Source organism: Eucalyptus grandis, chromosome 8 (assembly GCF_016545825.1).
Source record: "Eucalyptus grandis isolate ANBG69807.140 chromosome 8, ASM1654582v1, whole genome shotgun sequence".
NCBI lineage: Eukaryota > Viridiplantae > Streptophyta > Magnoliopsida > Myrtales > Myrtaceae > Eucalyptus > Eucalyptus grandis.
Genome location: NC_052619.1, coordinates 72,705,865 through 72,716,979, shown reverse-complemented (window position 1 = coordinate 72,716,979; position 11,115 = coordinate 72,705,865). Strand labels below are relative to the sequence as shown.

The 11,115-nt window shown below is 39.3% G+C and overlaps 1 long non-coding RNA gene and 1 pseudogene across 1 annotated transcript; both read left to right on the top strand.

Annotated features, from left to right (window-relative positions):
- The first annotated feature begins 1,661 nt into the window (after window positions 1-1,661).
- LOC104417947 lies at window positions 1,662-7,156 on the top strand (annotated as a pseudogene).
- Window positions 7,157-8,248: 1,092 nt separating this feature from the next.
- Window positions 8,249-10,525, top strand: LOC108954787. The gene is made up of 3 exons (XR_005545248.1): window positions 8,249-8,318; window positions 9,097-9,780; window positions 9,927-10,525. It is a non-coding gene; the product is annotated as an uncharacterized LOC108954787 (long non-coding RNA).
- The last annotated feature ends 590 nt before the right edge of the window (window positions 10,526-11,115 follow it).

The window sequence follows — 11,115 nt, the reverse complement described above, 5'->3', positions numbered from 1 at the left end:
GGTTGCAAGCTTAATGTGAAAAAAAAAAAAAAAAGAGCACATCTTTCATGCAAAATTACAACTGGCCTTCACTTGGAAAGGTCTCATATAAAGCCGCTTATTAATTTGGATTAGAAAATATGATTTTTAACTATATTAACCACACTCGTCAATGCAACTCGATCTTCCGAAATAAAAGAAAATGAATTACTTCATGATAGCAATTCGTCAACCCTAAATGATTAATTAATCTTTACTTTATTATTAATCCTCGCTTGCCAATTAATCCATGACTAAGGATGAATGAGTTATTAGCCAACAAAACGAAAAAGAAAAAAGAACGGTACAATTTCAATATTAGCAAAAAATTAGGGACTTTTACACGATGAAATTTCAAAATTGTGATGAAGCCATTCGAACCACCAATTCAAATTTTTCCTCCTCAAATCACTCACATGAATTAGGAGCTCTTCAAATAGATTCATTACTCATTGCAATTTGAATGATTTTACCATAATTTATTGAGGTTTCCATCGTGTTCACATGGATAATTGCATTTTAGGGGGCTGTATTGAAATACTTGTGGAGGTTTGCATTTTCTATATTATGATATTAGAGATTCTCTTATCAACACACCTAAGTGGGTCAATAAAGAAATGACTTCATCACATAGATAATGAACTCATAACTTTGTTTGGCAAAAAATATTATGATAAGGGAAAATGCTTTTGGAAAACGATTAATTTTCTTTTATTTAGTAATATGTGACCGAAAATATTTTCGGTTTGGATTTCATTTGGAAAATTATTTCAATTTCATGAATAACATTTCAATTGGCAATTTACCAAATTATGTTTGCGTTTTTTTCTCAACTTTTTTTTTTCAATTCTTAGGCCTTGTGTTTTTATTCTTCTTTTTTACGGCCCAAATTTCCTCTTTTTTAAAAAAAAATTTATTATTCCGAAGCAAAGCAAAATTTCTAAATAAGGTTTTAAATTCTCAAATTTTCTCCCCTTTTCGCCCCTCTCTGTCTCATCTCCCGCCCCTACGCTCGCACCAGTCCTCCCTCTCTCTCGCGCGGCCTGCCAGCCATCGCCTAGCCGCCGTGGTCTTGCCGGCTGGCCGCCATCCGCTGCCCAAGGTGCCGCGCTCGAGTTCCGTCTCTCTCTCTCTCTCTCTCTCTCTCTCTCTCTCTCTCTCTCTCTCTCTCTCTCTCTCGTGCAACCAACACCATGGTCTTGCATCTCGCCGTCCAGTCGCCGTCGGCCGTCCGCCGCCCCCAACTTGGCGCTCGAGGTACTGCTCCCGTTTCTCCTCTGATGTCGCCGTACAACTCCTCTTCTTGTTCTTAGGTCTAGTTTACAAAGACTATTCGTTCTTGTTTTTTACGTCACTCATTTTTGGCGAAACAAAGGTGATAATTTTTTTATCTTTTCGCGAGGACCCAATTGTAAGAGTCGAGAATAGTAGGAATCGAGCGGACGTTGAGAGCTTGCCGGTCTCCGTTCTTTTCTTCCTTCTCGTCTGAAGAGTGACAAAAGCCAAAAACCAAAAACCATCTACTCTCCTTTGCTTGAGCTCTACCCAAGAACAAGAGTACCGTGTTTGTGTTAAATCTCCTCATTCTAATTAAAAAATTTGGTGTGAATTACCTGTTAAATTCTTCACATTGGTCTGGCCTCATGAAGTTGGTAAATCTCTCTTTAACTGGTATTGTAACACACTTTCTTTCATCAGTTGACGCATCTGGCGCTTGCATTCAGTTTAATTTGAATTCGACATATACGCTCTTATGTAGACATGCTTGAGCAGAGGTAAAGGGTTTTACTCTCCCCCATGTCACGTGCTAAGTGTCCGTGGGTTTAGGATCTTGATTGATTGTCCAATAGACCTGTCTGCTCTCATTGCTTTCGCCCTTATACCTCCCGAATTTTCTGCTGTGCGACATGAAGAAGATATGGAACATTCGGTTGATGAATCCCATGGTTGTCAATCTGGGAATGAAGAGAGGAAGAATGTCGAGAAACCCATGAATGCAAAGGCTTTCATTTGTTCTGAACTTTGGTACAAAATTGTGGCGAACCCACATTTGTGGAACAATGCAGTGTTGATCTCGAGCCCCACCGGGATGCTCGAGTTGCCGTTTCTTACTTAAGCGAAGGGCTTCTCGGTGAAGGTAATCTTGTTAAAGCTCATAAAACAACAATCAAAAAGAGAAAACATCTCTATTGTTCAAGGGAGAGAAATGATGAAAAATACAGCATAGAACTTCATACATCTTGTTCAAAGGAAAAACTGTCGAGTACCACAACTAAATACAAAGCAGAAACTACTCACATATGTGCAACACATAACTGCACACAAACGTGCTATTAACTTCCTAGAAAATAGCAAAAACACTAACTACATAACTAAATGAACTTGACTGTAAAATAAAAACAGAGGAAACACGACCAAGTATCGGCAGCACTGAGACAATTCCAACAAACTCCTCCTTAGATCAGTTGCTGCTGCAAACTCCTATTTTCTCTCTTAACAGTTCAAATCTTCCAGCCTAAAGTGGCTTTGTGAACGTGTCTGTAAGCTGATCTTCAGATTTGCAATAGACCAACTTAACTTCACCACTTTGTTGCACCTCACGCAGAAAGAAAAATTTGACTTTGAAATGCTTGGTTTTGCCATGGAAAACTGAATTCTATGATATTGCTAGAGCAGCCTGATTGTCCACATTGACTTCGATACAATCATTGGAATTCAACCACAAATCCTTTATTATCTTCTTCAGCCACAAAGCTTGATTTGCAGTTGCAGTAGCTGCTATAAACTCAGCCTTTGCAGTAGACTGAGCTACAATCTCTTGTTTTTTTAGAACACCAGGAGAAACAAGCAGAACCAAGACTGAAACAATATCCAGACGTACTCTTCATGTCATCTACTAAACCAGCCCAGTCACTATCAAAAAATCCTTGCAAATTAAACTTCTGACATTTCTTAAACTTCACACCAAAGAACAATGTTCCTTTGAGATATTTCAAGACCCTTTTTGCTGCAACCAAATGTAACTAACTAGGATTACTCATAAACCTGGATAAGATACATGAGACACCCAATCAAACTTCTATACATAGAAGCATCTACTGCATCCGTTCCATCATTCTTTTGTAGCTTCTTTTTAGCAGCCATAAGAGTGCTTACACTTTGACAATCTTCCATCTGAAACTTCTTTAGAATTTCCTTCATGTATTTTTTCTGATAGATGAAGATCTTATATGAAGCTTGTTTGACTTCCAGACCCAAAAAATAAGCCATCTTTCCCAAGTCTGACATCTCAAAACCTGCAAATAGATCTTGCTTCACCTTCTCTATCAATTCCATATCATTCCCTGTCACTAATAGATCATCTACATAAAGTGACAGAATTACAACACTGTGATTCACCTTCTTGACATAAAAAGTGAACTCATTTAAGCTTTTTACAAAGCCAAAATCCTGCAAATATCGATCTATCTTCCCATACCAAGCTCTTGGAGCCTGCTTCAGTCCATATAGAGCTTTCCTCAACCTGTATACACTCTCTTCTTACCCTTTGATACTGAAGCCTTCGGGTTGTTTAACAAAAATCTCCTCCTCAAGCTCTCCATTCAAGAATGCAGACTTGACATCTAACTGAAATATAGGCCACCCCTTCTCTACTGCAATAGTTAACAGTAGCCTTATTGTATCAAGTCGTGCAACAGGAGCAAATGTTTCAGAATAGTCTACTCCCCATATTTGTGCATAGCCCTTCACAACCAGTCTAGCTTTGTGTTTATTGACAAAACCATTTATTGACAAAACCATCACGATTAAGTTTTGTTCTAAACACTCACTTAATCCCAATCACATTCTTATCAGATGGTCTGTCAACAAGCTCCCATGTGTGGTTTTTCTGGATCATTGCAATCTCCTCCTGCATTACTGCAATCCACCTCTGATCCTCCTTAGCTTCCACAAAGTTATATGGTTCGAGCACTGCACAATTGCTTCTTTCATAGATTTTAGCAAGTGACATTGTGCCTCTCACTGGTAAATCATCCATACTGTCTTCCAATCCATCTATAACTTCATCAACCTCTACATCTCGTTGCTTGTTTTTCGAACCGCTTTTCCGCACTCTTTCCTTCCATCCAATTCCACTCATCTTCCTCTAGAAAAACAACATCTCTGCTCACAGTCACCTTCCCTATCATAGGGTGAAAAATCCTGTAAGCCTTTGATTAGAGACTGTACCCAATGAAGATTCCAAGCTCAACTCTTTTATCTAACTTGTCTCTCTTGACTTGAGGAACATGAGTATAACACAAACACCCAAAAACCTTCAAATTCTTCATAGAAGGTTTAACACCATACCAGACTTCAAAATGTGTTGACCTCTCTAAGGCCTTTATGGGCAATCTGTTCAACAGGAACACTATAGTATTAGCTGCCTCAGTCCAGAACCTCTTAGGTAACATCTTTTCCTGCATCATACATTTGGCCATCTCCATAATGCTTATATTTTTCCTCTCACTGACCCCATTATGTTGAGGTGAATAGGGAGCAGTGAACTGCTGTACAATTCATGCTTGCTCACAATTCAACTTAAACTTGCGAACAGTATACTCAGAATCATTATCAGACCTGAGCATTTTAATTTTCTTCCCACTCTGATTCTCAACTAAGGCTTTAAACTTCACAAACACATCAGCAACTTCAGACTTGGCTCACAAAAAATAAATCCAACTCATCCTACTCATATCATCAGTGAAGGTAATGAAATACCTGCTACCATTGAGAGAAGACTCAGACATAGGTCCACATAGATCTGTGTGGACTAATTGCAGCTTTTCACATGCTCTTTAGCCTCCTCCTTTGAAAGGAAATCTGGCTTGCTTGCTAAGAAGACAAGTTTCGCACTGTGGAAATTCTTCCTCCAAACTTGGCAAGTCATCTGCCAAGCTATTCCTTTGCATAAACAACATGCTTTTCCTATGAACATGCCCAAGTCTTTTATGCCATAGCTCTGCATTTTCTTCTTTGCACTTTAAAGCCATTTGTTGCATCTCTTGTGGCTTGAACATGAAACTCTTGTCCCGCATTGGGATTCTTAGCACTTGCTATCTGCATTATTAATAAGACATTCCTTCCCTTTGAACTTCACTTTATAGCCATTCTTAACTAATTGACCAACACTTAACAGTTAAGTTAATGTTTGGCACAAAAAGAACATCACCGATCAGCTTCACCTCCTAATTTCATTCAATAGCAAATATACCATTCCCTTGCACTTCGATATATTGTCCATTGCCAATTCTGACTCTGGACTTGACTGACTTGTTTAGACTCCTAAACAGCTTCAAATTGCCAGTCATGTGATTGGTACAGCCACTATCCACCAGCCATGCATCATTCTCAACAGAAGATTTAGAAAAAGAAGCTACAAACAAGTTCTCTTCCTGAGTTTCATTCACTGCTACCTGTGCTTCTCCTACTTGCTGGTAATTTTTCTCTTTGCAGATGGCTTCCATGTGACCCAACTTGTGACATCTTCTGCATCTAGCATCAGGATTTCTCCAACATCTAAAAAACTGATGATTAGTTCCATCACAGTATTGACAAGGCTTTTTGTTCTTCTTCCATTTGCTAGACTCACCAGAATTTCCTTCTTTTGCTACAAACTTGGAGTCACCAGCATTTTCTTTGGACTAAATCCATTTCTTCCCTTTGCCTCCATCATTTGACTTCACTCTAGCTTGCAGTGCACCCTCTACAAACTCTTCTATTCTCATCAGTCTTCTATGATCATGTGCCTGTAGGGAATTTAACAATTCTGCAAGCTTTATATCAGCTAAGTCTCTTGTATTTTCTAGAGAACCTATGGTGGCTTCGAACTTCTCTGGAAGAGACATTAGGATCTTCTGAACAAGCCTTTCATCCTTCAAGTCAGTCCCTAAAACTCTAATTTTTTTAGCTATCTCAACCAACCTATCAGAGTACTCCTTCACTAACTCTGAATCCTTCATTTGCTGTCTCTCAAACTCCCTCAGGAGATTTAGCACCTTCATGCCTCTTATCTTCTCATCTCCCTCGTATTCATCCTTCAAGAAATCCCATATTGCCTTTGCAGAATCACATCTCATGATCCTTGTGAAGATAGTGGGTGAAACAGCAGCGTACATGCAAGACTTTGCCTTAGCCTTCCTTGTGATTCTCTCTTTATGGTACTTTATTTGATTTAAGGTCAGATTATTTGGAAGTGGAGCAACCTCATAATCATTCTCCATAGCCTCCCATAGATCGTGACCCTCCAAGAATGCTGTCATCTTAACAGCCCAAGCTTGATAATTTTCCCCAGTAAAGACTGGAGCAGCCATTGTAGAGAATCCACTCGATCCTGCCTCCATCAGCCTGTTTTTTTTCTTTTCAGATTGAAAGCAAGCAGTCTTCACTCACTTACCTTTACTTCACAGTCCCTTAAGATCCTACATATGCTTTGATACCATTGTTAAAGCTCATAAAACAACAATCAAAATAGAAAACATCTCTGTTGTTCGAGGGAGAGAAAGGATGAAAAACAAAGCATAGAACTTCATACGTCTTGTTCAAAGGAAAAACTGTCGAGTACCACAACTAAATACAAAGCAGAAACTGCTCACATACGTGCAACATATAACTGCACACAAACGTGCTATTAACTTTCTAGAAAATAGCAAAAACACTAACTGCATAACTAAATGAACTTGACTGTAAAATAAAAACAGAGGAAACACGACCAAGCATCAGCAGCATTGAGACAATTCCAACAAATCTTCGTCTAGTTGATTGAATTTGGCATAATTTTTACGTATACGGTTGAGTGCTAGTTTAATCGTGTCGCTTGGTCTTGGGCTTGTGCGTTGAAAGATTGTGACTTGCTTAAAGATTCATGCTTTTACCTTAGGTATATGTGACCGAGGAGGCAGCAAAACTTGGGAAACTTATGATGGAGGACCTTGTTCCAATGCATGAGGAATTCAAGCAGTTTTATGGCTCTGAAGAATCCAGTAGTCCTCACTGGATGAAGTGGGAGGAGCTGGAATCACTTCCTTCCGCATTGAAGGAAATAGTGTTAGGCACTGATGGGATTGAACTTGGTGGATAGATGCCATTGTATAGGTAAGGAACAACCTTCATGTGGTAGTTCTGTTCTGTAGGTAAATCGCATACAAGATGTGGCTTGATAGTTTATCATGGCTTAGATCCTCACTGTAACTATTTGCGAAACTCAGGATACTGGTTCTTCAACATAGCCCCTCCCGTAGTCGAGATGGAGCCCAAAATTTTTAAAAGGCAATTGGCTTGGTGTGCCTTTGTAAGATGCTATAATCTGCTGAGATGTGGATTATAGTTTGATGTTGGGAGTTTGTCCTGGAGCCAAGGCTTAAAATGCCTTTTTCTTGTTAGATGACTTTCTTGACAGGTCGTGCATCTCTAAATTAAATGCAGAAAGGCTCACATATTGTGGTCAGAAGCTTCAGCCTTGAAGATTATGAAGTAGTGGTATCCTTGCATCTTTCAGGTTGTGATCATGCTCATTGCATATTACATCTTACTTTTCTTACTAGAAACTGCATTTTCGTTTGTCTGATAATCTTTTAAGAGATGGTGATGAAGAGTGCCTCTTAGTGCTGCTGACATAGAGGATTCTGTTAAGAAGGTTCAAAGACTCAAATATGCAGAAGTGGCATGCTACAATCACACAATAAGTATCAAACCAATAAGCTCTGGGTTGGATATAGGAGCCTGTAATTGGACGATAAGATATCTGGATGGACCAATAGGATTTGTCTCAAACTCTGAATTTGTTCTTGGTCATGCTTTGGCTTTTAATTATAACTCTCTTCGATCATGCAACATGCTAATATATTCATATTTTTCATCTCTGGATTTTCTGGAAACTGCCAACAAGGGTAGTAATTACACTGCTCTTGAGGATTCTTTTTTTTTTTTTATGCTCAGGATCCGCCGGGCCTGCCGGTGAAAAAAAAAAAAAAAAATTAAGCTGTTTTATTGAGTATATTTCCTCTTGGGTTGTGAATACTCCGGCCAAATGCATGGTTATATAGTGTAGTGCTATTTGATTCTTCCAGCTCTTCATTTTTTCTAATATGGTAGATTTTGACACTTGGCATCTAAGAAATTAAGCTGTGAGTTTACCGTGATGAAACCAGTGATTTGGAGGAGCTCTTACTTCATGCTGATGAGAGCTCAGAGGATGACTTGGAATCATCCTACAACTCTTGGAGCAGATATCTATTTGCATGGAATCATCACATTGTAAGGTATTCCATTGGCTTGCATTTAAAATTCATACTGTAACATCAGTCTTCTCTTACTTCAGTGGATATCAGATAAGCTGATGCTACAAGCATAGAGTTCGAATTTCACTTGAAATGAACTTAATGATGGTGATCAAAAAGCTCGAACCATTTGTGTTCCTGCACAAGAAAATCACCTAGACCTTTTTTTTTTTTTTTTTTTTGGGGGGAGAATGATGAAAATTACCTAGACCAAACTTTATAATCACTCAATATTTGGCACTTGCATTGGATGCCCCGAGCATGTCTTCATCTGGTTAGGATTTGATGGTGTATTAGTTAGTCCAATTGGCTGTTGCCACATTTTTAACTGTAAACCTATCTAATTTGAAGAGAGTTGCTGATTCTGCAGATTGTGTATTCAGTTTACTCGTCTTGCTTGTGTGATGTGCTTTGCAATGTAAAGATGTGGGGACTCCTTTGCACTCTCAAACAGCAGTTCGATATTCTGCTTCAGAACCACAGAGAGCAACAAACTTAGGCCTCCTATTGTCTTGCTATATAAAACATGAGCTGTGGTCAACCTGACAGTGTTATCTCCTAGGTGATCATGCAGTTTTAGTCTTGCAAACTAGAGTTCTGGTCACTCTTACTACTGCAAGTGAAGTCTATGTCCAATGTACTTCTGAATGAGATATTCCAGAATGAAAAAGGCATCAATATTTTCCGAAAAGTGGTTCTTCAGAGTTCTTTGTCCTACAACTAAAATAAGTCCTTGTAATACCATTTGCTCTCTCCATAGGTTCCCATATTTGTTATCTCATCGCTAGCAGATGAGTTATTGGCATATACCGACATAATAACTGAGTTGGTGTGCAAACAAAGGCAAGAAAAGGTATGCTTACGAGGGCATATGATTTATAAATTTTGGAAGTCTCCAACTGATCATTTACATCCCTACTAAAAGCAGATTTTTTGTTGAGTTTATGTCCTTCACAGTTGTTCTCTGTGAGCCATTATTTGCCAATGTCAAGCTTTTGGATGGAGAAAGGCTGCAAGTGTATCCTGCAATTTTACTCGCCTAAGCTATTGTACGGTAACCTTTTCTTTTGACCGTGCAACTTGTCACCTAATCGTATCCTCTGATAGCTGTTAGAATGGGTGCAGACTTCATTGGCAGGAGCTGTGCATTGTATTTTGTCCTCACTGGAGTTTGTGACTTAGCCCAGCTGTTCATTTGCTCAGATGCTGGCATGGGGATGAAAAATCATTACTTATCTGGGAGGTGGTAATATATTATATCACTCATCAAACAATGGAAAGTGCTTCTCTCTTTCCTATTTTTCAGCAAATAGAACCATTCAACGAGCAGAACCTTTTTGTTCAATTTGCAGGAGGGCATGGATAGTGATATAGCTCTCTTGCCTTGTGATCCGAAGGAGATGAAGATGAATGTCCTTCAATGTTCATTTCTTTCGGGAATAGTGTAAGGACCATGCATCAGCTATATTGCCTTTTCTTCATGAGACTGAACAACTCCACCAGTCCAATTGCTTTGCATTCATGCATGTCCATTAACTGTGAAATCATAATGCTTGCACATATTATCTCATGGATTGGCCTCACTTGTAGGTTGAAGAAGGTTCAACCTTTATTCAATGTATCGCAACTGAAGTTTGTTGTGGTAATATCACCTAATCCTCCATACATTCTCTTTCTGATGATGGTACTTCAGATCGATGACTTTTCTGTTCTTGCACTTTCTATTGAAGATAGTTACCCGAAGATTTTAGGCAGCTGATCATATCACCAGTCGCAGACTTGTACTCAGTCCTTCACTACTCTCTGAATGAGACATTGAAGCTGTCCACCCTGAAGGAAGATCCAGAACTAGAAATCACAGCAGACTTGATCTCTCAATTACAGTGGAAAAACTTGAAGACCAAAATTTGAGCATCACAAGATTGAAAGGAAACCTCTTTATGAGTGATGCCAGAAGGTGGATTCTACCTAGTGATGAGCTATCCTGCTCAAAAAGTGAGCCCCCGTGGCTTTTGGGGGCTCTAGACTTGCAAAGGATCCTGGCTCGTTTATCAGAGATGGGTATTGGCGGATCTCTACAAGAAAACAATGTTACAGATGGATTGAGCAACACTCGTATCTTGCACATCGACGCTCCTAGTGAAGCTACACTTGAAATTTGAAGCACGAGCACTTTAATCAGTGCCATGAATGAGTCGGCTTTGCGCATCGGTGATGCTGTGGACAGCATCCTGGATGGTATCTCGTGTCTAATCTGTACTCTTGACTTAGAAATGAGCTAACTGAAGAAGTTGCTTCTCTCCATAATGTTGTTGTTGTTGGGGGGGGACATTGTTGCTGGAATGATTTTGATTTAAGCTTGGTCAGCAAGAGATATGCAGAAAGCCAGAATGCACATCTGTGAGTGGACCATAAGTCATGTTGAACCATAGAATGTTTTGCTAAAGACACCAATGGCAGACAGGTTGAAATATGAAAATCAAAGATCTGACCATTTGGTTTCTTTTGGGTCGTCCCATGGCTCGAACCGTGCCTGAATCCAAATATAAGGGCCAGTCTCGCTGGAGTTTTAACTTAAACCCGAACCTTTTTGATAATTTTCTGGCAATTCCATTTGACTGTTCTGATATCATTACTATATTGTTAGGACACCTCAAACGCGAGCCACGCTCATAAATCCTGGATCTATGCGCAAAGGTCCCCTTTCAGATGTCATGGTATCGTGCAGATTATTGGATGAATTGCAATACTAGCTCCAATTTGACCTATGGACGAATAT